This window comes from Tamandua tetradactyla, chromosome 5, assembly GCF_023851605.1.
Source record: "Tamandua tetradactyla isolate mTamTet1 chromosome 5, mTamTet1.pri, whole genome shotgun sequence".
Classification (NCBI taxonomy): Eukaryota; Metazoa; Chordata; class Mammalia; order Pilosa; family Myrmecophagidae; genus Tamandua; species Tamandua tetradactyla.
In genome coordinates this window covers 71,829,138-71,855,192 of record NC_135331.1, presented here as the reverse complement: position 1 = coordinate 71,855,192, position 26,055 = coordinate 71,829,138, and the positions used below count along the sequence as shown (strand labels likewise).

At 35.1% G+C, this 26,055-nt stretch overlaps 1 protein-coding gene and 1 long non-coding RNA gene across 3 annotated transcripts in view; one reads left to right on the top strand and one right to left on the bottom strand.

The window, feature by feature from the left end:
- The window catches only part of LOC143682511 (uncharacterized), a 48,858-nt gene extending 47,755 nt beyond the window's left edge, over positions 1-1,103 (top strand). The window contains exon 6 of the long non-coding RNA XR_013175167.1: positions 799-1,103. This is a non-coding gene — a long non-coding RNA (uncharacterized LOC143682511). The remainder of the gene's footprint in view (positions 1-798) is intronic.
- NLGN1 (neuroligin 1) overlaps positions 1-26,055 on the bottom strand; it is a 714,506-nt gene that overhangs the window by 101,630 nt on the left and 586,821 nt on the right. The gene's annotated exons all lie outside the window — the stretch shown is intronic.

Sequence of the window (26,055 nt, the reverse complement as noted above, 5' to 3'; positions counted from 1 at the left end):
TGTATATTTTGCAGGAAAAGAAAATCTCAAACGGGTGGATTTCCTTAGGCCCACTCTAAGAACTTATGAAGTGTATTGCCCTGGTTGTAATGCTGTCTGGGACGGAATGAAATGAGTCCCTTATGGAGGCTGTCATGTTCCTTTTAAATGCCTAGGGAAGATAAAGCATAGATAGGAATAGCTGAAGAGCAGTGGCCAGTGGATAATTGACAAAAAGCTCATTGGAATTTCAAAGGGTAGGGATAACAGGTGATAACTTACTTTGATGACTACAGTACAAACAAACTGGAATTGGACCAGCAGCCTAACTTGATTATTACATCAACCTCATAGCCTAGGGGACTTGTCTCTGGCTGCCTCTCTAATTTTTTTCCTTCTGTGTGATCTTCTCTTTATAAATATTTCTTTGTCTCTCCACCTCTTTTACAAAATTTCTTTCCTCATTGGACTTTCTCTTTGCCATCTTCCGATTTTTTCACTACATCTTGTCTTTCTTTCATATCCATTGTTGTCTGTATAATCAGAGCAAAGTGGGCTTTATAAAATGAAGCTGCGTTTAGTGAATACAAAGTGAGTTTTATGGTATATTTAGAGATGAATTTTTCAAATAACACTTTTAATTAAAACCTGTCTACAATGTTATTTCCTTGCATTTGGCCTTTTACTGGTGTGTTTGATTGGGGGTTAGGGATCACTACCACTTAAAAAAAATGGATCAAATTGCAACCTCAGTTGCCTAGGTGTGGGTACGAAAGGTGAAAAATCTCTCAAATACTTCATTTCACATTTGTCTTTCAGATTGCCTTGAATTCAGACAACCGTGGATAAAGATGGAGTATTTCTTTAGTGGTGGTGGCTATTCCTTGAGGGACTGTTCAGAATACCTTACAACAAATACAACAGTATCCAGGGCACACTGGGTGATTGTCAGGTTATTCCAGAGTTGGCCTAGTCATCAGTCAGGAAGGAATTTTTTTCTACTCGGAAGAAAGGAAATCTTGATATCTCTTCACCTACAGTATGAAGATGTCAGAAATATGATTTTAGTAAAGGGGATTGAAAAGAAGGATGGCATCCAATAATTTTGAGGAGTTATTACTATGGCCTGGGCTATGGTGGAAGGTGAGGAGAAAGGCCTGGGGAATTTAGGAGACCTGTTTAGGGGGTGGAGTTTAAGGGCTAGGACCTAATGAGCCCATTGTCTGTTCTAAGTAAGTTTTGCTAATTTGAGTCACGGCTGCTTCAAGCCACAGCAAATATATCCTGTTCCGCCCCGCTTCTCATCCCCAGACCCTCACCCTATGACAAAAAAAATACACATATATACACTTAAGCAGCACTGCTCTACATCAGTGCTTCTCAAACATTAACGTGCATTAACGTGCATTCAAATCACTGGGAATATTGCAAAGAAAAGCAAATTCTGACTCAGTAGTTCTGGGGTCAGATCTAACATCCTGTATTTATAACAAGCTCCTCAGAGTGCTTAATGCTTCTGTCTGCAGCCTGCCATTTGAGTGGCAATGACTCTCTGGTGAATTTCAATTATTTCCTATTATATATTGTCTCTAATGTTTATTTGGTTATAAATGTTGTCTTCTATCCTGTTCCAGGTCTATAAACTGGGTTTCTACCTATACTTTATCCCCACTAAATATAAATTAGAGGTGCAGATATGTAGCAGCCCTTCAAGAACACATGCCCAAATAAATTCTACTTTAAATTGCACCATTTTATATCATCAGTGAATAAAAATGTTCTTCTTCACATGAGAAACTCACATGTGAAATTTTATTGGTTATCTCTCCCAAATAAAATAAAGCATAATAATCGTCATTGATTTTAGGAGCGAAAACACACTTAAAGTAGGTATAAAACATACAGCTGTTCTTGTAGCCTGTCCTAAGGCTGTTTAGACGCAGTATTTTATTTGTTGCATATATTCTTTCCCACCTGTGAGCCTCTAGAAGCCCCACAAAAGAAGGGACTCTGACCTGAACGAAGTGCTTTCTACTTAGAGCAAAGACAAAGGAGTAGTTTCCATGAGTGGAAAGTCTTCGGTTACCTTTTATGGCTAAAAAGTAGAATTAATGCTTACAGGACAGAAAATTTCTGTTTGGGGTGAGGGAAAGGTTTTGGTAGAGATGTTGGTGATGGTAGCACAACATTGTGGGTGTAATTAACACTATTGAATGTGGTTAAAAGGGGAAATTTTAAATTGTAAATTTTATTAGATAAAACCTTTCATTGAACCATAGGATTATACAATACAAACAGTGAACCTTAATGTAAATTATGGACTATAGTTAATAGTACAATTCTAATAATATTCTTTCATCAATTTTAACAAAGGTACCACACTAATGCAAAATGTTAAATATAGGGAAAACTCTGTGTGTGTGTGTGGGGGGTGTTATGTGGGAACTCTACATTTTCTGCATGATTTTTCCGTAAACCTATAACTTCTCCGAGAAAAAATATTTAATAAAGAACACAAGAAAGTAACAGAAAAAATTAAAAAGTAAAAATTAATGAAAAAAATTGTGCAGAAGTAAGGATAGTCTGAAGGAAAAAGGAAAAGAAAAAAAGGGATCTGAGAAAAATTTTACGGACATTTCTCTAAAACCCCATCTCTTCCTTGCCCCATTCTGTTACTAATTCTCTTGCAGAACTCTTTCCTTGCGTCTTTTCTGTGATTGGAGATGACTGAACATCTTGATTAGGGAAATTTATTGCTAGGAGGTAGAGGAAATTTGTTTATAAGCAGAAGCTTCTGGGATTACTTAGAAGTAAAAGAGACATTTGTAATTATCTAGTACAAACTTTCAAGTTAAAAAAAATCATACTTCTTTTACAAAACTTGGTCTACTTTCACAACCAATATATAACATTTATTGATATACTAATGTATTAGGCATTCTATTTCCTTTTGGTTTCAAAGTGAGGGGGTTTATGTAAGCTAAGGCCTGTGGAGATATCAAAGCATATTTATAATAAAGAGCATCTAAATTATTTAAATATATTGAAGATGAGAAAAAAGGGTCATTCAATTTTTTTATCAGTCATATTGAGTTACATGATTTTAATGCTTTTTTTTTTTTTCGCATGGGCAGGCATCAGGAACCGAACCCGGGTCTCCGGCATGGCAGGTGAGAACTCTGCCACTGTGCCACCGTGGACTGCCCGATATTAATACTTTTTAATAAGCAAAAGTATATACATGATGTAAAATGTACCTATACTGCTTATTTTCCTTGAAATGCTAATGTACGACAATGACAAAAGACAAAATGGAAAGCATTGTAGGTGCCAATTATAGTGGTTCTTTTGTCAGTGTTTTCAGTTAAATAAGCATCTTGTTATGAAGCATCTTTGAATATCAATGATGTAAAAATCTTATTCACAGCACTGGTCAAATTGGCTCGGCAGTAAAACATCCATTTTCTCTCTAATACATCCCCAGGTTTAGTTCTCACCAAGGGTTTTTGAAATTCTTGTGTTAACATAATGTATAATTAAAATACAGGGCAGTTCACTTTATTTAGAAATCCGTATATGTGTGTGTTTGTACAGTATAATTTTAAAAAAATCATATGGTTAAAATTAATCCTTAAAAGGAACAGTGAGATATTTCTGCTTATCAGCTAAAGTGAGACTGTACTATCAGAATAGAGTAAATACAGTTTTAAATTGCTTTGTCTGACTAGCTTTGCAACTATGTTATCTTTGATGATTTTTATTTCATATGTTGGCATTAATTGTAATTTTGTAATTACATTGTAAATTGTAATTAATTGTAAATTTTGTACAAATATCAGACTTTATTAACATTATCTTACTTTTTTCAAATTTGCAGACGAGAAATTACACTACATTTTACCTCCTGAAATGAGATACCTTCTTATATTTTATATTATATTAATTCTTAATCAATATCCCTCTTAAAACAATTCTCACTAATGCACTCAATACGAAATAATATTTTCAAGCCCATAATATGATTCTACAGGAAAACCTCCCACTTCCAATTGGCGGATGGCTAGAATGAACAGGGCTTCTAAGCATTCTGTTTGAATTTCGTCTTCTTTTTATTCTTCATTTTTTATTCAAAAAACTAGAGCATTAAGGAACAAACCAAACCAGAATATTAGGTCAAAAAGAAATCCCAGGCAACAAGGACGAACATATTTTGGGGAGCTCAACGGATCCTGACTGAAATATCTCCTAGACAGCTTTCCCAGAGAACCGAACTATTCCGTGAATAGTTGAAGTTAAAAAGGTTTACTAGAGTAGAGAAGCAGCTGACAGGCAGAAATGGTATTCCTAAAGTCACCAACCAACAAATATGTGTTTAATTCATCAGCTGACTTTACGCCACATAGTCCTTAGAGCAGAAAGAAGCAGAGCATGATGTTACTTAGAAAAATAAGCTCTTTTTTTTTTTTTTTTTTACCAAAGCCTCTTTGTCACCATGGCTGGTTACTGCTAGTAAATTTCCTTCTCACAGCCTGTTTACCATGCTACTTAAAATAATCGATGTGTGTCTTAAATTTGGCCTCCTGCCAGATTAGGTTATCACAGAACAGTGTTTCAATAAGTATTGTAGTTAGATTACAAAAAAGACAGAAAAACTTATAAAGAAAAACAAGTTGAAGGAATACTTCCTTCCCTTTCTGTAAGGTTTATAAATGAGATTTCACTAAGATCTACTTTGCTCTCTGGAAACACTGCAAGGTTTCCTTCACATTACAAAAAAAAAAAAAAAAATGAGAATATGCATACTCTCCAGTTATTGCTTCCTTTATTTCTTTATTCATTTGGAAACTTGTCTATTCACTTTGCACGCTCTTGCTTATTTTCATTACAATTTATGTTATATACTACTTCTGTAATACAAAACAACTCTAGCCAGGGAGGCATTTCTTTTGTCTGAAAATGAGAGCTAAATGGAAAAAAACATCCATTACATTGTTAGTGGCTATGTTATCTGACATATCATTGAAAGCTGAAAAACATACCAGTAAGATTTTCCTATATGGTCTGATGAAAAGTTTGCAAGCATATTTTCACTATACATTGTTCACAAATGCTTCATTGTCCCCTGACAAATGGTCTGTAGCAAATCTCTAAAATCTTCTCTCGCAGTACTATGGCTTAAAAGATTCATACCATCAAACACTACACCTCAAAGGCTAATGTCTGCTCTCCAAATTTCAAATACTGTAGCCTAATAAAAATTTAAAGAGTCCGAGCTCCTCTCCAGGGAGAAGTTGTCAAGCCTCTCTTGAAAGAAAGAAACATAAACAGGCTCTACCTAGAGTACCAATGCCTTGTCTTTGAGAAAAGACATAGTAAGGACAAGTACTTTTTAATAGGAAAAAATTCAAGTTATGGTATTTGATGTTAAAATGATGGGCTTTTGATCTCTCAGTAACTGTGGAACAAAAATGTTCCAAATATCTCAGATGTATTTATGAAGCGAAATGAAAATGTTTGGTTACATATATGCACACATACAAACATATGCATGCACCAACACACATTATATAAATATGTGTGCATATATATATATCATATATATATATATATACACACATATACACATACATAATCTGTTTGGGGGACGTTGTGATTTCTTCTCTTTTACTGCTTTCCTTGTCAATTTTCTGTGCTAAGTCTGATTTATCCTGCTCATGGCTGTATTTCATTAAGCCATTGCTGCCCTAGAGACAAAGCAAAGTTCATTTTAGTTCAGCAGCATTTCACGTTTTGCTCTCCTCTCAACACGTTTCATCAACGAGCCTTCATTTACACTTTCTGGTTCAGTAAAATTCCTTGTTACAATATTCCTTCAGGAAAGCTATATCTGAAAAATCTTTTATAGAATGAATCAAACCACTTACTTTACGTCACCTACAAAACAATCCATTTGAGTACACAGAGCTCTAGATTAAATTGGAAATATCAACACGATTCCACAGAAATGCAGTCTCACTTGTCCACCATAGTACATTAAAGTTATGTTTATACTATCCCACTAAATAATGCAACTTATTTTAAAATCAGTATAAGATTGATGCATTTCATAAAGTAAAGAGGAAATTATCTCCTTTATATTCCATTTTCTGCCCATTATGCCTTCTGCTGACTTCTGCTCTGAGAGGAAAAAGGCTTGTCTGAAAGAACAATGCTAGTTTAGACCCTTTCGTGATGCTCTAATGACCTAATATAATTCAGTGAAGATGGGTTACCTTAAAAATTTGTCATGTGCCATCAACCATATATGAAAATGAACCATATCTACATTTATTTTGGTTAGGTTGTGGTTCACTCTTTTGTAAATGTCACAGCCAATTAAAAACATAGGTAAGGAAAACATGGACATACTTTTCGATTGTCCAGTGTTTGGAGAAATGACTACTTTAAGGGAAAAAGAAATCAGACGAATTTGCTTAAACCACCTACATTTACAAATCCAGTGGTGAAATTCATATCGCTCCATGGTTTCTTATCCAAATTGTTTTGATAATTTGATTGTATTCAAACAATGTAAACTATTATAACCAATTATGTTAAGAAAAACTTTAAATTATCATTTGGTTTTTTGAAAATCTGAGTTACTAAAATTTTTTTTACAAACAACTTTCAATTAAACTCGTTAATCCTAAAATCATGTTACTATGCATTACAGTTTTATTCTGTGATGATGTGCCAACATTAACTCAATTTAAATTTAAGAGAATCATAATCATTTCAAAGATAATTTCTGTTTAAAAATCATGAAAAATAAGTAAAACTGTGAATGTGATTATTAAGTTTTAGTATTGATGTTAGAAAGCAAGAAAAAAGTTAAGATCTCTAACCAGACTATGCGTTATTTTCAGTACTATTTGCTCTACAAGCAGAATACTGTATTTTATACTTTAAGCATGCATGGCAAAATGAATATTATGTCTACCTGAACATTTTCGTCTTCAAACCTGAGGGAACTTGGGTTAATGTTATCTTAATTTACATTAAGTAAATGAATCACACTAACCATGTTTCTATAAAGTGCAACTGCCATGATTCATTGATATTATAAATTGTAAAGAGATTAATAAAGGGAGTGACATATTATAGTTAAGGTGAATATGGAAAGCCTGCCTCTTCAAGGAAATGCCATTTAAATTGAGTCTAAAGACTGAAAGAGTTAGTCAATACAAGAGCCTGTTTGTTCTTACCCAGAGGACCTGAGCTGCTAAGGCAGCCTGGAGTGTAGTGAGAGGGGCCACAAGAGACAGGAGGCAAACTTGGAGAGGTAGGTAAGGGCTGGATCACGCAGAATGTAGTAGAGCTTGGCAAGAGATTTGCATTTAATTCTAAACACAATAAAACTGAATGTAGTAGAGCCTGGCAAGAGATTTGCATTTAATTCTAAACACATTAAAAACCATCGGGAACTTTTAAGTAGATGAGTTAAATTATTTGATATACTTTAAGAAATGACCAGACTGGCTGATGTGGATGACAGGTGTCAGTGGGTGGCAGGTGGCACCCAGAAATGTATAGTTTAGGATTGTCGTGCTATATAATTATCTGGGATTGAAATAGAAAAGGTTTCCATATAATATGATAGCATTTGCTGTACATTCAATGGATGCTATGTGCAGACCTAAATGATTTTTCCTCTAAAACTAAGATATTCAATAAGCAAAGTGCCATTCACTTTTAAATTATTTTATTGTTTCCTTGAAATGGAAAATTTCTCTCTTTCTCGTGAATAATTTGAAATAACTTGGAATTATGACTCAGAGAATATATTTATGCATATTCATAGATCATGATAGGCAGATATATATATATTTTTTACTGTGTGAGTTGTAGATTTGGAATAATTCCAGGCAACATTTTTAGTTCCACTTTAATTTCAATATTTAATTCAATATAATTAATTATTTAGTTTAGCTTAATAATTTTCCCCATCACTATATTATATAATTCAGAAAAATAAAAAAAATCAGACTTGTTCCAGTTGACTGTTTTTGCATGCACTTAAATCCTTTTCATAAAGTTCTGACGTGAGCTCTGATACTCCGAGTTGTTTTTGCGCCTACAGCATTCTTTCCCTCGTAGTCATTTTCTTTCCTATACACATTATGAGGTCCAAAAATGCTGTATAAATGTCCATGGGATATTTTTTCTCTGCTAACTTTTAACTTGGAAATGGATTTTTGAAATAAATCTCTTGTCCATCTGTACTGTGGGAATGAGTTAAAGAGCAAAATAGGAAACCTGACTGTTCCAAAGACTTTAAGAATATCTGGTTCTGATTTTACACACAAATGGTTCAAGCAGCCCATGTGCTCTAAGTCAGTTACTCAGCCCAGAATATAAAGAACCTTTGTAGAACTTGAGTTTTCAGAGGAAACCCATCAGCATAACAGAATGATCTGAATAAATCTTGTACCAAATTTTGTGTGTTTCCTGAAGGCTACGTAAAGATTTACAAAGAACATATATTCCATGCAGTCACAGGAACCTAATCTTCCTATGTTAAGCTCTTTTGAGAAATTTGTTTGGGAACATAAATATGTTCTAACTTAAAGTCCTGAGGGCAATTTGACCTTTTCACAGCAGATGTCAGAAGACCTTAAAAAAAATTGTGCATATGTCCAGCATGTTTAATATGACAGCAACTGCTTCAATGCTTACTGAGGCAATGGGGCAGTAAATGAAGGTAGAAAGTACAATAAAAATAATATTAACACCTATAGATAGATCAGTAGATAGCAACTCCTCTGTAACTAAACATCATTTCCTAAGTTATAGCACCAAATCAGCTTTTATTTAAAGCTTGTAGAAATAAGGATAAGTGAGAAACTGCTTTTATGTAATTCAGAGTTTCAAAACTTAAGGAAATTAGTTTTTGCCTTTTTTTGTGTGCAGATGCCACCACCTGCCATTCATGATGTTGCTTTCCAACTCTAGTAGACATACATTTGTAGGCAGAATAGAACAAGGGAATTATGTGAGGAATTTAGAGCCATTTTCAGTCTCAGGGAGAAATGGCCACAATCCAAGGAATTGAAATGCAGGGGAGAGCCCCTGTAATGAGAAAAATGCCATCAGAAACAAATGATCTGCTGCAGTTTGCCAATTTGAGACTACAACATTAGGTGGCATAATTATTGTGCTACAATGGCCTGCATATTATAGACTTAACTTTTGTTTTACAATTTTTATTAGCAAGAACTTAATGCTGATTTAATCTTTCATTATGCCAGGATAGTCTCTATTATTAGGACTTTATACTCATTCCATCCCTATGCTTTATACTCCAAATAAAACTAGTGACTGCCTATTTGTTTATAATGTAGATAACCTCCTGCCACTCTGCTAGATCCTGGCTGTATTAAGTCTAGCTTCAGCTATACTTAGATTAAATAAGGGGCTCCATGTACTCACGTTGTGTGACTTTCCTACCTGGTCCCAGCATGACACTGGGGGCCATAGAACAGTCGTTTTTAACCAGGAGCGATTTATAGGGACATCTGGTAAGAGACATTTTTGCTTGTCACAAATGAGAGGGTCATGTGGTGAGTAGAGAAGTCAGAGATGTACATAGCACACCCCCCAAGGCAAGGAATTATGCAGAACAAAATATCTACAGTGGCGAAGCATTTGTTCTACATACAACTTGGCTGAAACACGTGAATCTCATTATTAAAAAAAAAAAGAGGGGTTAGAATTAATTTCTGATTGGTGTTAGTAAATATTTTCACTTCAAGTATTAACAGTGTCCACTGAATGGATTGATTTCTGATACTTAAGAGAAATAATTAAGTTTTTATTCAATGGCCCAAGATATTTGTTGCATTCCTCCTTCTCCCATGTTAACCGCATTGCAACTATTTTGCTAGTCTCTACTTAGAGAACACAAGAAGGCAGGGGAAAATAATGCTTTCAATTTTCTGGACAAATGGGGAGAAATGAGAGAGATTATCAATTCATAAGAGTTGAAATCTTTCCATGTATTAGATATTCATGTCTTGAGTTTAGTTATAGGAAAACATGAATTTGTGAGGTACACTTGAGAGAAAGCAAGCAACACCTGTGTAACAGCATTTTTTTCTCCTTTATCCTCCTAGCTATTCAAAGGCTCTCACACAAATTTACCCAACTCAGTCATCTATTTCTCCATGTATCTTTGTGGTCCCCAATCTCATTTTCTGTAGATAACCTCAGTTTATTTCACCACGGTCTATTCCATGTTGTTCTAGATGAAATTGTAAAACACTTCAAATATTTTTAGAGATCTGTGGGTTACAATTTTTGAACTTCGTTCCATTTATCAAATATTTGTCCAGTGTCTATATCATTTTCACAAAATGATGATATATTCAAAGGCCATAATATAAGAACCTAATCCTCCTTAACTTAAAGGGTGCTTAAAATGTGCTATGCAAATGAAGATAAGCATGTTAGTAATGATTAAACAAAGCAAAAAAAAAAAAAAAGAGAGAGAGAGAAGGGACAGACTAAATGTTCAAAATACAGAAGTCACTTCTCTTTGGGAAGCAAAGGAATCATGAAGACTTCTTGATAAAGCTGGTGACTGAAAGGTAGCTGGTGGTATCAAAGTATCAGAGAAAAGGAAATTTCAAAGAATGAGCATGGGAGAAGTCACAGATCTGAGAGAACCAGAAAGTTTGTGTTGTAATAAGTGTCTGTGACATGCACTATTGGTAGATCACTGGACAGTTCTAGCTGGGGCAGCCACTGGGAACCATTCTGCACAGTGGAACCTGGGGGACCTCAGGGTTGGGTTTACTGCTACCCGGAAGGCTTTTCCATCCTGTTAAATATGCAATGTAAGAGCTGGATGAAGTCATGCCTGCTGGGTGAGTTAAGGCTTGAGAACTTCCTTGTCCACCTGGTACTTGCAAATGAAAGTACCCTGATTGATAAAATGATCACATGAGACTGTCTGACTAGAGCATTCATATCTGTAAAAGAAGAGCAGGGGAAAATGTTGGAAAGAGATTGGGTATTATTGTAACAGGTTTGAATGCTTCACCATGGCAGCTTGCACTTCCTTTGGTAGACCTGTGGAGGGTCTAAAATTGCACAAGAATATAATGGTGGAAATGTGTAGTGCAAATAATAAATGCTTGACTTCACTGCTGTAGCCCTCACATCTAGCCTAAAACCAGGCACAGAGTATGTGCTTAAGTAAATATTTGATATAAAATGAAAGAATGAAATCACCAAAATAGTTATTTTATGGTCGTCAATAATTCTTAATGGCTTACTTTCTTTGACACTTCTCTAATAACCTTATTTGGATTTGTAACAAGTAAAATTTCTAAGAATACATGTAAAAAATGGAGATGGTGTATATATCAAACAAATCTATATGCTTAAATGGGAGGTCACAATTAAGTGCTCGTAAATCCAGTTATGTTACTAAGTATTAATGAGATGTTACTGAAAATTTACTTGAGGGGAGATAGGTAGAAGAGCAGGAAGGAGAGAAAAAAATGCAAGTGCAGTTATAGGATCATGACAATTTGGCAGATAAATTAGCAAAGGAAGAAGATATTTCTTATTTTATATTTGTGCATCTGTAAGTAATGAAGCATCTACCATATAGTTGTATATGCTTAGCTCTCCAGCTAAATGTGCAGTTTGTGTAAGCTTGTATTACACAGCTCACATTGTGTTGCTACTAATGCTGAACAGAAAACCAACACATTCATAAATGACACATTTTTTAAGGTTTTCCTATTTTGTTTTAACAAGAAAAAGGGTGCAACATCTACAAGTGGGAAACCATCCATAGTCCTTAATTGAGTTGGTGAATAGCTAATGTTTGTCACTGACAAAATTAAAAATTCATTGTTCAGTTTAGTAGCTTGAAACCCAGTTATGTTACATTCTTCGTTGAATGACACACATTCTTTTGTAGAAGTGTTCTTCTGCTAAATGCACACCAGACTGTTGGTAATTGGGGCATGCAAATTTGTTCTGCAACTAAGAACAAGAGGAGGATTTAAAAGCTATTTTAATGTGATGGTACATTTATGTTTAAAGTACAATAATATTCATGTCATTATCATGTATTATTCATATGCAATGTTTGAAGTGGAGGTTTTTCCAAATATATTAAGAAACTCTTATTCACAATAATCTAATTAATTCCCACACCCTACCATCCTCTGGGTTTCAGCAAGTGTGAATCTGGGGGCTGAATTATATAAGACGTTCTCTATGGGCACAGCAGGGGCCACATCCAGCCAGCAGTGTATTTTCTTTGGCCCAAACAGTGTTTAATTTTTTAAATCATTTGCCGGAATCTAAAAATAGGGAACTATTACAGATTTTTAAGTCTCTTAAAAAAAAAAATCAGAAGAGCTGACAATGAGCCAACACTTCTCCAGGACAACAATTTGCTGTACCCTAATAGACCTGTAGGTGGGGACCGTGTGCTCTGAGGCTTGTTTTGTCATTCACTAGTGGAAAGAGAACTTCTCTGCTCCTTCAAGCATGTTTGAATGCTTCTGCTTGTGACATCTCTACATACACCCCCATTTCACCTTGACAGTCCATGGTTTTAGTTATAGTTTGGTCTGAATAAAAAATATTGACTGCAACTAGAATGTTATTTCTATAACCGGGGAATAGTATCTCAACGAAAGGAGAGTTTGCTGGATACCTACACACATACGTTATATTGAAGAAGAGAAGCTTTCAATTCTGCTTAGAAAGGTGTTTTTTACCCTTGTTAGAGCCTAGTTTTCATGAACCAAATTATTTTATTTTTTCTTATAAACCTGTTCTTATGTAAATACCATTAAAGTAAAATGGAACACTTATATATTAAGGATTACTTTTTTAAAGGTCTGATTTGCATTTCAGTTTCAAGTGAGCTGTTCTTTTTTAACAGGTTTTATTTGAATGATCTTTAAACATTCAAAAATATTTGTTTTGATTTTAGATTCAAACTACTAACACTTTTACTGGTAGCTTGCATTTATTGAGCAATTACTATGAGCTATACATTTGTACTGACTGCTTTATATGTGTTGCCTATTTTAGCTTCACCAACACCATACTAAGCATGTGTTATTGTTATGCCAAATTTACGGTAAGGCATAATCACTTGCGTAAGGCTGCAAAGCTGATAAGTGGTGAAACCAAGCCTTGAAGCCACTTTTGTTGGATTTTTAGTGTCATGGTCTCAACTACTACAGTAGTGTGAAAGAGAATAAAGAAAAAAGAGGCAAAGAAATAAAAAAGGAAAGAAAGGAGAGGAAGGAAGGAGGAGAACAGAATAGAATAGTACAAGAGGCTACAGCCAGTTACATGTACCTATTAATGGTAAATTTTGTTTTTCGAAACTTTTGAAGCAGTTATGAGGTATGTGTGCATGTAGCACCTGTATGCTTACGTGAGGAGTGATGCAAAATATTGTTCTTACAGTGAATTTTCATCAAGAAAGTTTAAATCCACTGTACTATAGCATACTGTTTCTTTCTGTTAGAGGTAATAAAATTCTGTTAATATTTTAGGTAGAAGAGGAGTTCAAATGTAAACTTTTTAAATGCTTTATATTCCTTTTGCATTACAATGCAAAAAAAAAAAAGCTTAGAAAAAGGTATGATGATTTCACAAACAAGATAATGGTCATATCTTGTACTTTTAGGACACTTTCTAGTCATTTTAAAAAGAAAGTTTTATTGGAATAGAATCATATATGCTGCCAAATTCAAGTAATAATGCCAGAGATTTAAGATGGATGACTCATTTAAAAGCAAAGTGTAATATAGTGCTCTTCAACACCCTCCTGTTTGACTATGGTGTCTAACTACTTTATCTTAACCACTTTATTTTGTTCTATGTATGCAAAGCAGACATACTAATTAATCAGGTAACACTGCTTTATTAGGCTGTGTAGATGCTATTTAATCAGAAATTAATTCTGCTGCAAAAAGTTTGTTAACAAATCCTAAATGCATGTCTTTTAGAGGAAAACACACATCGGAAGCTGAAATAACTAATCAGAATGTCAAACTTAGACCATTTCCCTGTGGTTGTGCTGAGGGGTACATTGTGTGGAGAGGTTTTAGCTCAGTAATCTCCATAGCACCTCACCAAGTCAATCCTAGATAAAAATAGAAATCTAAGTTTGAATTTAATACAAGTCTCCTATGCCAATTACAATTTGCTGCCGCTGCTTAGCCAGGCTCACACAAAAATCTGATGCTGTTGCTTGGGCTACACAACCACCAAATCCATTTGTAGCAGAGAGATTGTGGGAGGTGACAGCTTTGGGGAGAACAATTGAGTCTTACGTTGGAGGAATAATAACTACAAAGTTATGGCCAAATGCCTTAGCACTTTTGCTTTCTGTGGCTCTCTTCCCTTTGGTTTCCCAACTTCAAATGACATATGGTAGATGCTACAAATAATATACATCATAATATTGAACAGTCACAACTTTTCTGTGTTTGAAATTTAATTTAAAAGTTAAAAAAAAAATCCGCACTGGCTAAGCAGTAGCTTCAGTTGTGTCCTTGTGCTATGTAGTCTGCAGTATTGTAAAGCACAAAGAGAACTGGAGTGTGAACTCTGAAATTTGAAACAGTGTTCACAGTGTTAAACAATGAAAATCTACACTTCCAGTTCTGTCAAAGTTAAAAGAGGTGTAAAATGTAGCAGTGTTAGGTGACATTGTAAAGCCATTACTTACCAGGTTATAGTCTGTCTTTGACCTATATGTGAATTACCTACTTTTGACTTATCTGCTTTCTCTTGATACTTGTGTTTTGCAGTGTATTTGATTCTATTCCAATAAAATTCCCTTTTATAAATAAACAGTTAATAACCTAAAAATACTAGACTGTAAATACACGTCTTTCTTGCTATTCATGTTTACATGTGTGTGTATGAGTGGATAGAATTTGGCACGCTGCATAAAACCATGTGCTTCCCATCCTGATCACTATTGCATATTTCCTACAGGGCTTTCACCAGCTCATTCCTTACTTTTAGACTTTAGGCCCTTTGGTCCTTCTTTTCCTGAAACACTAGGCTCTTTCCCCTAGCCTGTGTGCTCGTAGTACTTCTGCCCAGAATGTTCAGCTCATGTTTCCATTGTGGGTTGGTACTACTATTAGTAAAACATGTATCTAGAAAATTTGAATGTTAATGAATCTTGTGACTCGAAATTTCACACCTAGGCATATCCCCATAGAGAAATGCTTGTACATAATTATCAGGCTAAAATACTATCAAGAATGATGAACGTTATGTTAGCCGCAATGCAAACAAGCAGAGGAACAGCCTGCAAACAACCCAGCTGTGAATTGATGACAGAATAGAAAAGAAAGCAGTGATTTGTTCAGACAATGGAATCTTATACATAGCTTTTCTTTTTTACATTTTTCTTTGCATGAGCAGTCTCTAGGAATTGAACCTGGGTCTCCAACATTCAGACTCAGGTCTCTGACATTCAAAAACCCGGGTCTCCAGCATGGCAGGTGAGAACTCCACCTGCTGAGCCACAGTGGCCCAATTTATACGTACCTATAAATAATAGGGGGAACAAATGTTAAAATAAATTTAGTTTGAAATGTTAGTGATCAATGGAAGGGAGGGGTAAGGGGTATGGTATGTATAATTTTTTTTTTCTGCTTTCATTTTATTTCTTTTTCTGAATAGATGCAAATGTTCCAAGAAATGATCATGATGATGAATATGCGACTATGTGATGATACTGTGAATTACTGATTATGTATGATCAAAATAAGAATGATCAAAATAGGAATGTTGCGTTTGTTATGCGTTTTTTGGTATTTAAAAAAATAAAATAAAAAAAGAAAGATGCAGAGGGGCTTCAAATGTTCTATTTCTTAAAATGGATGTTCAGAACCTATGCTTAACTTAATATATGTGGTCTACAGTGGTATAAATGATATAAATAATAATTATGGATAATAATATTTTACACATTTAAATTAAATGTAAAAGTTAAAAAATAGATAATCAGTCCTTATGTTATCACATACCATTTATTTTCTCATACCTAATCACCATATGAAATTACCTTATCAATTTATGCAGATCTGTTTATTGTTTGTCTCTTCCTCCTACTCCACCAGACTGGAAACTTCACAAAAGCTGTATCTCAACTCTCTGCTTCAGAGCTCAGGACAGAACAACTCCTAACACTTAGTAGGTACTAAATATATTTACTTGTTGACTTTAAATCACCAGGAGATATCTATTACATGTACACTAACTGCAGAGAATTGTGAAGGAGATATTTTTAGGTACATATGTACCTTCCCCTTAAGGGCCTTGGATTTTAGTTGGAGTTTTTCAACTTTATATACCTTAATGAATCAAAACATTTTCTTATCAAATTGAGTTTTTTAAGAATACATCCATTGTTCTTCCTTGTAGAGTTGACTATTGACATATAGGATTTTATTTTCTTCATAGGAGATATTCTGCATTTTTGCATTTTTAATGAATTCTAATATGACAAGATGAAAGATTAGGAAACACTTCACCAACCCTCCTCTCATCTACTCTATCACTGGATAGGAAAATTACTTGTAAAGTTCCAAAGGATGTAATTCTATTCCTGTTAACTGCCTGAAAAATAATTTGCTTGTATTAAAGGAATGCCTTTTTCTCGTTAATTTCTTAATAAAAAAACAGTACAGCAACTATTACTTAAATGGGATGGAAAAGGCTGAAGTACTTAATTATTAAAGGAAGATCGAAAATGTTAAGTGAAGTGTAAAAACAATTATAAAAATAAGCTAAGATACCATTAAACATTCAACATACGTATTTTGAAATTTTGCCTTTATTCATGTTGTACAATTTGGTCTTTAATTATTCTAGAAATAACATATGATAATACTTTAATGTTGAGATTAAAAATAAATTCCTAACAACAGTTTCAAGAATTGAGTCATTAACTAATACAACAGGCAACTCTTCGCACTCCCTCCCTGGCCAATCAAGAGTTGTAAGAGACCTTTCAATTTTGGGGTATAAAATTTATGAACCCTTACAGTAAAAATAACCTAATTGAAGCAATACATCCTTCCTCAGATCATTCCTTACAATTTAATCTTTGCAAAAAACCACCAATTTTTTTAAAAATAATAATCTACAATGTAGACACGTGAAGGGAAATCTGTCTACCAACATCAAACAGAAACTTCAATGTTTCAGAGAGGAGGGATACGGCATATAGTGATGTAGTGTAATGGGTAAGACTCAGGACCATACTGCTTAGTTGTGGACACTTTTTCTGATGCTCACTGATTGTACAGCCTATGACAATTTACTTTCTTTTTGCCTCATTTCCTCATCTACAACATGGGAGTGATAATAATACTCCCTGTCTCCTAGGCTTTTGAGAGTTGAATGAAATGATTTATATAACATACTTAGAACATCCCCAGCATATAGTATAGGCTCAACACATTTTACTGCTATCTATCAAAAATATGAAACATTAGTTTATTTGACTCCTAAGTTCAGTGAGAAAGAAATGATGGATCTCTTACAAAATATTTATTAAAGCCTAACTCTAGACAGTGAGCAGGACTAAATAAATTTACAACATATATTAGAAATATTCAAGTTAGTGCATATTTCATCTGGGAAATATTTTCTGAGGACCTATGAAAAATGGACCAATTCTATGATTAAAACCTTAGCGTAAGGTTTGGTTGTCATAAACCACAAATCTCTTCAATATTGGATAAATTAAATAACATATGACAAGTCACCATGTGGGTGAGTTCTAAGAGGAAAAGCTAATATTTCTAAAAGGTAAAGTATCTGGCATGTGGGTGCCAACTGAACGATATACAGTAGTGCTAGTAGAACATAGATTTTAATTTTTCTATATAAGAAATTTGGAACTGGGTATTAAATAGTATATTTGGGCTATATGTTCTAGAGCCATGATGTTAAAGCAACCAGTGAGTTCAAATCAAATAAACAAAAAAAAAATTCAAATTCACTGCCTGGAAATGATAAATAAAACTAACTAGATGATTTTATTTTCAAATTTAGTGTCCCATTCCCTCCTTTTTCATCACAATTTCGGAAAACAGCCCAAACATGAGGAAATGAATGTTGTTAAGACAAGTAATATGCTTTATCTTACAAAAACATACAAAAGTTTACAGCCACGAAGATGAACTAAATTTTAAGTCAAGAAAAGTTGGGAATAGATATATTAGGGAATACAAAATATCACTTAAATATAATTATTCCATTCTAAATTACAGCCTAGAGTTAAACCTTGAGAAGGTAAAAATCAACCTCATTATAAATAATTAGCATAAATTTCAGCAACTAAGAACCTGAATTAACTTAGCAAAAAGCCTTAAATTTATACATTTCTATACGAAATGTCAGAGAACTGCTGTACTACATAGTATACAGGGAAATTCCATCCAGATCAAACATATGATGTGTTAAACTATTTTATTTACTTGAATATCAAATCCTTTACATTTTATCATAAACATTGAATTAGATTTTAGGTGACCTGAAGCTTCTTAGTTAGTGTTCTGGAATGATGGTTGTAGATTACAGACAGAATGCTTCAAAAGCATTGCCAAGTCTAACTTTGAGTCAAATAGATTAGCCGTGCAACTGCAGTGATCAATTTTTTTTCTGTACTAATGTGGTGTTAACAAGAAGAATGACACTTGGCCAAATGTTACCAGATAAATGGATTCCAGAACAGTTTGGGTACCATATGTACAAATAAAGGCTGTTTGTTCCTTTCTGGAAACTGGAAACAGTAAGAGACCTTATTGCCTCTTTCTGCCCAATAATACTAGAGGCAATGATTTTATTTTTCAGTTCTTAAGTTTCCCCACATGTGAAATATCTGAAATAACACAGAGTTATAAGTATTTTTCCCAAAGAAATGTCAAAATTAATATGGCCACACTGATTCATTATGCATCTTTCCAATCTTTTGTTTTCCAAAGGTGTTACATGACACATCGTATTACTGGTAGAGCATAATAGCAATCTCTCTATGTAACAGTGCTAAAGTAATTTCATAGCCATGACTGCATCTGAGATTTTCAACACTCCAGCAAAGTTGCCAAAATTAGGTATTAGTATTCCCATAGAACAAATGAAGAAACTCAAGCTCAAAGAGTAGATATTGCTTTCCCAAGGCCATAGTAAGTTAGGTAGAGTCTGGATTAAAGCTTAAATTAGTGGCTCCTGAACTAATCCTCTTTGTTGTGAAATGATGTTTCCAATCTTAATGTTAGAGTGTAATGTTCAAACTATATTAGAAAACTGGGTAGAAGTTGGAATAGATATCAATTTTTGTGTTTTGCTTGCTGGGGTATTTCATTTTTTTTCTTAAGAACACATAGAAACATTCTTCTGGGAATTATAATTTCTGGTAGTGTTTCCCAAACTGTGTTTAACGTAACAGGTGTGTTCTCTGAGACAGAAGTTAATAGGTGTTCCAGAAAAACAATATTCTGCAGTCAAATAAGTTTGAGAAACCTGGCATCACAGCACCTCATCAACATCAAAATACTAATATAAGTCCTGCAATCAAGCTTAATTTTGTTACATATGACATCACAAGTTGTTCCCATCATCAATCCTGTCCTTGTAGAATGAATAATTGAACAACCAATTTATAGTTATTTTCCTAGTATTATGTAAATAAATTATGAAGAAAGAAGATAAGAGTATGGGCCCATTTCCTGTGGCCTATTTTCCTACTTTCAGTTGAAAACACAGCGCATCTTCTGTGATAGTGAATAAACTGGAGCCAACAACCACATTTCCCTTGACATCCCCCATTACACCACAGGAAAACTGGCTCCACTTGTCAATCAGATAAACCCGTATTACACACAAACTCACATACACATACATGCACACTTACTAAGTAAGATGAATGGACGGGATAATATATTGACTGAAGAATACGTTCATTATAGAAACTGTGTGGGTCTTCAAACGTCAGGTACAATGTTCTTAACATCTTCAGCAGGAGAGTGTGACTAAACTCTACCCCATGAGGCAGAGATTTGTGTTTCCTTTACTATGCATGCAGTACCTGGAACATGGCTGAGAGTCGACATTTGGTAGGCATTTGTTGAATGAGAGGTTGAATGAATGAGGGATGAATGAGTATACTACTGTTTCAGCATTTTTCAGTATACTTTTATTAATTTTCTTCTTAGATGATAGATCTAAGAGTACCTTCATTTGAAACCTCTTAATGTTTTCTTCCTATAGTTTGTTTCCAGGAAATAATTTTATAGAAAAATGTTCGTTAAGAATAAATAAGTACCGACAACACACAATAATGCACATCCAACTAAATCCTTGGGCTTGGAGCTGCAGCGGCAGGATAATTCCTGGAACAGATCACACAAGGTATGCTAGAGGTAAATCTGGGATAGGGCCAAAATGGTCTTTGGGTGCTACTGCAATTAGGAATGATAGGCCTTCCTTGGCAGTAACAGACTCTAGAGATAGTAAAGGAGCCCAGAGGGGTCAGCCTTACACAAGAGCCCATTCCTGGTCCTAAAGTCTAATGTGAGGCTGCAATCAGCAGACCTGCCTGAAGCAGTTATCTTTTCAAATGGAAGAAAGCCAACTAATTCAAATTAAACAGAGCTTTAATGAAAAATGCCCAGCAACAAAAAAATAATGTCTCTTCCTTGTCTCTAGCAGAATTCCGTCTCCAGCTTCCTCTGTCCTAGGAATGATTTACTTAAAAAAAAAAAATGACGCTTGGGTCATCTATACTGTCAAAACAATGTTGCTCTGTCCACCCCAATAAGGGTCAAGTTTTCCTATATCTGATCTGACTTTGGGATCTCACAATACAGAGGTCTAAGTCCAAATTTGAGAATATTGAGACATTTGAGTTTAGGATTAGATTTCATGAAAACAGCTTTGACTATTTATTTAGATTTGGCTCCTTCTTATAATACCTGAAAAGTGAAGGTAATAAGGAATAATGATACATGTATTGCTATGTACTTTTAATTTTCCTGTTCTGAATATTAATGTGAACATTCCATCAGTGTATTGGGTCTATCTTTTTTGTAGCCTATAGACATCTGCTTCATCCTATGAGTTGGAAAATGTTCAGAAGTTGAACATTGTTCCAATCTTGCAATTTTGGAATTATTTCTCAACTCAGCAAAGACAGAAGCCTTCTCCATGCATACATAGCTTTAAACATATAAGAATAGAAACAAAGCATGTTTGGGGAGAAAATAGAAGAAAGGGATAGAATTTTAGAATTTAAAAAAAGTGGGCTTCAAATAATGGTCATTTTTCAATTTATTGAATTTTAATTTCTAAGGATATACTGAGAGGTGTTTCCATTCCTCTATCATCTCAGGTTTAATCTAGGTCTGACTATTAAAAATAGGTGCTCTGAAAGAACTAGCTCAAAATAATTAAGAATAAAATGATTAAGAATTACCTGTGACAAAATAGTTCTGGATCTGGACATTTTAGGCTACATACTCAACAATAGGTAAACTTCAATTTGTTTTTAAATGAAGCTAAAACCTCAGATGGCCCCAGTAATGATTGCAGTCCCGAATCCTGTATTCTCTGGTATTCTATAGAGCATATTTGCAAACTGTAAGTGCATACATTCTGTTCTGTGGAAGACCTAGAAAGGAAGATATGCTTTTAAAAGTCAAAACTATTATAATTTCAAATCTGTTAGCCAAAACTAAAGTGAACAATGGAGCTCACTATTTCAAAGATCTATTTGGATTATGAATTGGAATCAATAAAACCTACTGAGGGTTATAAAATATTTGGCTTAAACCATGTTTTTCTAGGCAACTACCCTTCCCAAGCCTATTTAATACTGTTTGCCTTGAAACACATGTTACACCTTCATTAACTGCCTATCATTAGGTTGTAAAACAAGCAAACTAAAACTCCACTCCTACTGTATGTTCTACCCAACTACTTAAATCTTTATTTGTCAAAAATAGAAATAAAAGTCTTACCTTATCCATTTACTTAATAAACTGTTTAAAATAAAAGTTCTGAGAAATACAATCTTCATCAAATTGCCTCAAAAGAGGTTAATTTAGGAAACCAAATATATGATTGATACATTAGAAAGTTTAAGAAACAATAACGTTACATGTGGGATGATCAGAATGATATAATAAAGGCATTGGGGAAATGGTTTTAATAATCTCAGAAATTTGGTAGCACATTAATCTTGTCTTCTTCTATACCAGAAGTAGCTACGATTGTTTCTGAAAAGAAACGATAAATATCAGGGAGGATGCCAACTTCTCCAGAAATCCCATGTCAGGGCACAGCTCTGGAACTCTCTTGCATTTTCTTCTGGGAATCTGCTTTATACCTGTGAGAATTCCAGCATGGTTAGAGCCTGGCCTCTGCTTTTACCTGGGTTTCCGGTTGTATCTCCACTGGCCAGGTAGCATTTCACTGGGTATGATAAATTGATCTAGCTTTCATCCACCTGGTGAAATAAGAGCATTTCCTCAGCCCACACTATCCAGCTTCAAATCGTTTACTTTGAAGCTGCCGGCTCCTTTGGGGCTATGTGGAAACAGCAGGATAAATCAAGTTTTTCTTACTACTTCACGTGCCTCAATCCCTTTGTGTAACTTCATGTTGGGTACTCATCATGGGGCTGGTTTCTTAGGCTCAGTACAGAGCCAGGAAGAGGCAATACATCTCATCCAGGTTCCTGGAGACATGCAAATTTTCCATCCTTAAAGTGCTAAATGCAGGTACAATTTAAGTCATTAAGCTTCCCAAAATGATTTATTTATTTATTGGCTAAGTAAACTGCTCCATGTACACACAGGTGTTGAATCTGTAACCAAACAAGAGGGTTTCCCATTTCTCTCGTGGTTGTACCTCAGCCTTTGTAAAACCACTGCTGTTTTTCACCTATTCTCCATGAATTAGCCACTTTGGATGTAGTGAAAACTGGTTGTCCCATACACCATTTTCTAAACGGAGTTTTAGATACTCTTCTTTTACTGTTGACTGCTTAGCCTATCATTCTCTCATTTTCTATCCTTTAATCACAGCCATTCTTCTTGATTTTAAGACTACCATAAAATGAAATTGTCCTCTTCCTTCATTTCCAATGTCAAAATACACTAGAGGAAGAACTTTTCCAGAACTTGTTGTCAGTTGAGGCCCTCATTAACAGTGACCCTAAAGCTGTGTCAGAGTATTATGATGGCTAAGGGAATTACCCAGGCCTGTTTCCAATTCTCAAAAAGACTCAATTAAAAATGAGTATGTGTGTGTGTGTGTGTGTTATTTGTGGGTGGGGTGGGGAGAGATGAAAGAAAGGCACAATCATCATTTTGTTTGTTTACAAGAAATACTCCATTGTGAGAAAGAGGGGCTTTCTAAATAAGAAAGCAGCTAGGAAAAAGTTTTCTATCATGGTATTTTGGATAATCTACCTCCAAAAGGTTACTACAAAAGGTTAATATTTGTCTTTTGTAGGTGCATAGTTTGCTCTTCAAATTAGAGGAGTTATGAAAAATGTCTTTGACTCACGCTGGAGGGCAGACATGATGGGAACTAGACTAGAAAAGACTTTCCTTGGAACCAATCTAATTTTGTATGATTCAGAGTGCCAACACCTCCATCCCTTTAGCCTGCCTCCTTCCACCACTCCCCATCAAAGCCAAAATTATGTTTAATTTAAAGTGCAAAAAATATCTAGGAACTGACCTGGGCATTAATTCACACTGAATTCCCCAGACTGGGTACTTGTATGGCTGGGAAAAGAGCAATGCCTCCTGAAGGAGAGATCAAACAAGCAGAGTTTCCTGGAAGGTAGATGGAGATTCAGAAGACAAGGTTTAGGAGGAAAGACATTTTCCTAGAGAGGCTTCACTTGAAGACAAGAATACAGCTAGGATCTGGAGCCGTCTATGTGATAATGACCTGGGAAGGCTTTGACTTGGTGACTGCTTTTCCCTTGAGTTTACATTTCTTCCCTTCCTACATGCAATGAATGTTATTGACCACAGGAGCTTCCAGAACTGTAGAATAAATAAATAAAGTCCTTGTGTTTTCATATGAAAACCAAGAAGTGGGGCTGAACTGACATGGATGGAACAAAACCACAAGGCAGTCTGGAGAGAGGATCTGTAACTGAATGAAATCCCTGAAAGGAAGTGCTTGGAGCCTGAAGTGACCCCCTGAGAATCTCTTGTGCCCAGAAATCCACAACGACCTTGGGGAAAGAGTAGAACTATGCACAAATTATGGAATAAGGCTTGGGCCTCACATGTCCTGTGGCCAAAGGACTGAGTGACCCTAGCAGATCCTTGGGGTACACACCTGCCAGACGTTCCTCATGGCTCTCTCAATCTACACACCCTTTAAACAAGCTCAACCACTCCCTTGGCAGAGCACTGTGTCCTATACCTGGAACATATTCAATCATTTGCTGAATTGAATTTCACATACGATAACCTCATTACTGGATAAAGAACAGATTCATTTTGCTGACACCTTCGGCGGCGACTAGGACTTACCCTGAACGCTGTTAAGCCTATTGTGACTAGCAGAATGCCTTGAACTCTGGGAAGTGCTTAGTAAATGTTTATTGATGATTAATCCAAAAGGTTCCAGAGGCTTTACAGGAGGTTATAAACAGATTGAAAAAAATCCATAAATCCCTCAAGACAGGGCCAGATTTATAAAGTATTCAAACTGTTTTCTCTGAAGCTGTTTTAAAAGAAAAGCACCATGAAAGGAAAACTCTTAATATCCTATCTTTACAATACTGGTTTGAAAATGCAGTCAGAATGCCAAGTATTCCTATAAAGAACTTGGAGTTTTTGGTATAATCGTCGCTTCTCCTACTATTTATTATGAACAATTTCAAACATGGATGAATCAAATGAGTAGTAAATTGAGCACTCAAATTCCTACCATTTAAATTCAACAATTATTAATATTTTGCCATATTTGTGTATGCATGCCCCCCCCCCCCACTTCTGGGAGGGATTATTTGAAAATAAATTGCATACATAATATCTCTCTCCCAAATAATTCAGTACTCATTTTCTAAGAATAAGTGTATTTTTTCTATGTAACCATAACATCTCACTCAAAAATTAGCAACTCTCTAATGTAATCATCCACTATCCAATCCGAATTCAAATATTGTCAATTACACCTGAAATGTTTTGTGTGGTTTTTTTTTTTTTTGGCTTTTATAAAGGGACTTTATTATGTTACAAGTTCATAGTTCTAAGGCCATGAAAATGTCCAAATTAAGGCACCAACAAGAGGCTACTTTCACTCAAGAAAGGCTGATGCTGTCCAGAACATCTCTTTCAACTGGGAAGGCACACAGCTGGAATCTGCTGGTCCTCATTTCCATTTTGTTGCTTCCAACCAATGCTTTCCTCTGTAAGCATCTGTGGGCCTTCACTTAGTTCTTCCAGGACACAACCCTGGGTTCTGGCTTGCTTAACATCTCATAGGAAGATACGTAGTGGTGTCTGCTGGGCTCTGCCCATGCCTAGGCATCTGCTCTCTCTGCACTCCAAGCATCTCCAAATGTCTCTGTAAGCTCTGACAACTGTTCTCCAAGCATCTGCACCTCAGGCTTCTCAAAAATGTTTTCCCTTTTAAAGGATGTTAGTAAACTAATCAAGACTCACCTAGAATGTTTGGATTCATATCTCCAACTAATCAAAAGTCACACCCACGATTGGGTATGTCACATCCCCGTGTGTACAATCTAATCAGAAGTTTCCACCCTACAACATTGAATCACGATTAAAGAACATGGCTTTTCTGGGGTACACAACAGCTTCAAACCAGCACATTCCACCCTCTGGACACTGAAAAATCATGCCTCTTCTATAAACAAAATATATTCATTCTATCACAATATCACAAAGCCTCAAACCATTTCAAAAATACAAATACCATACAAAGTAAAAAAAAAGTTCAAAATCTCATCAAAGTCAGGTACAAGTGTGG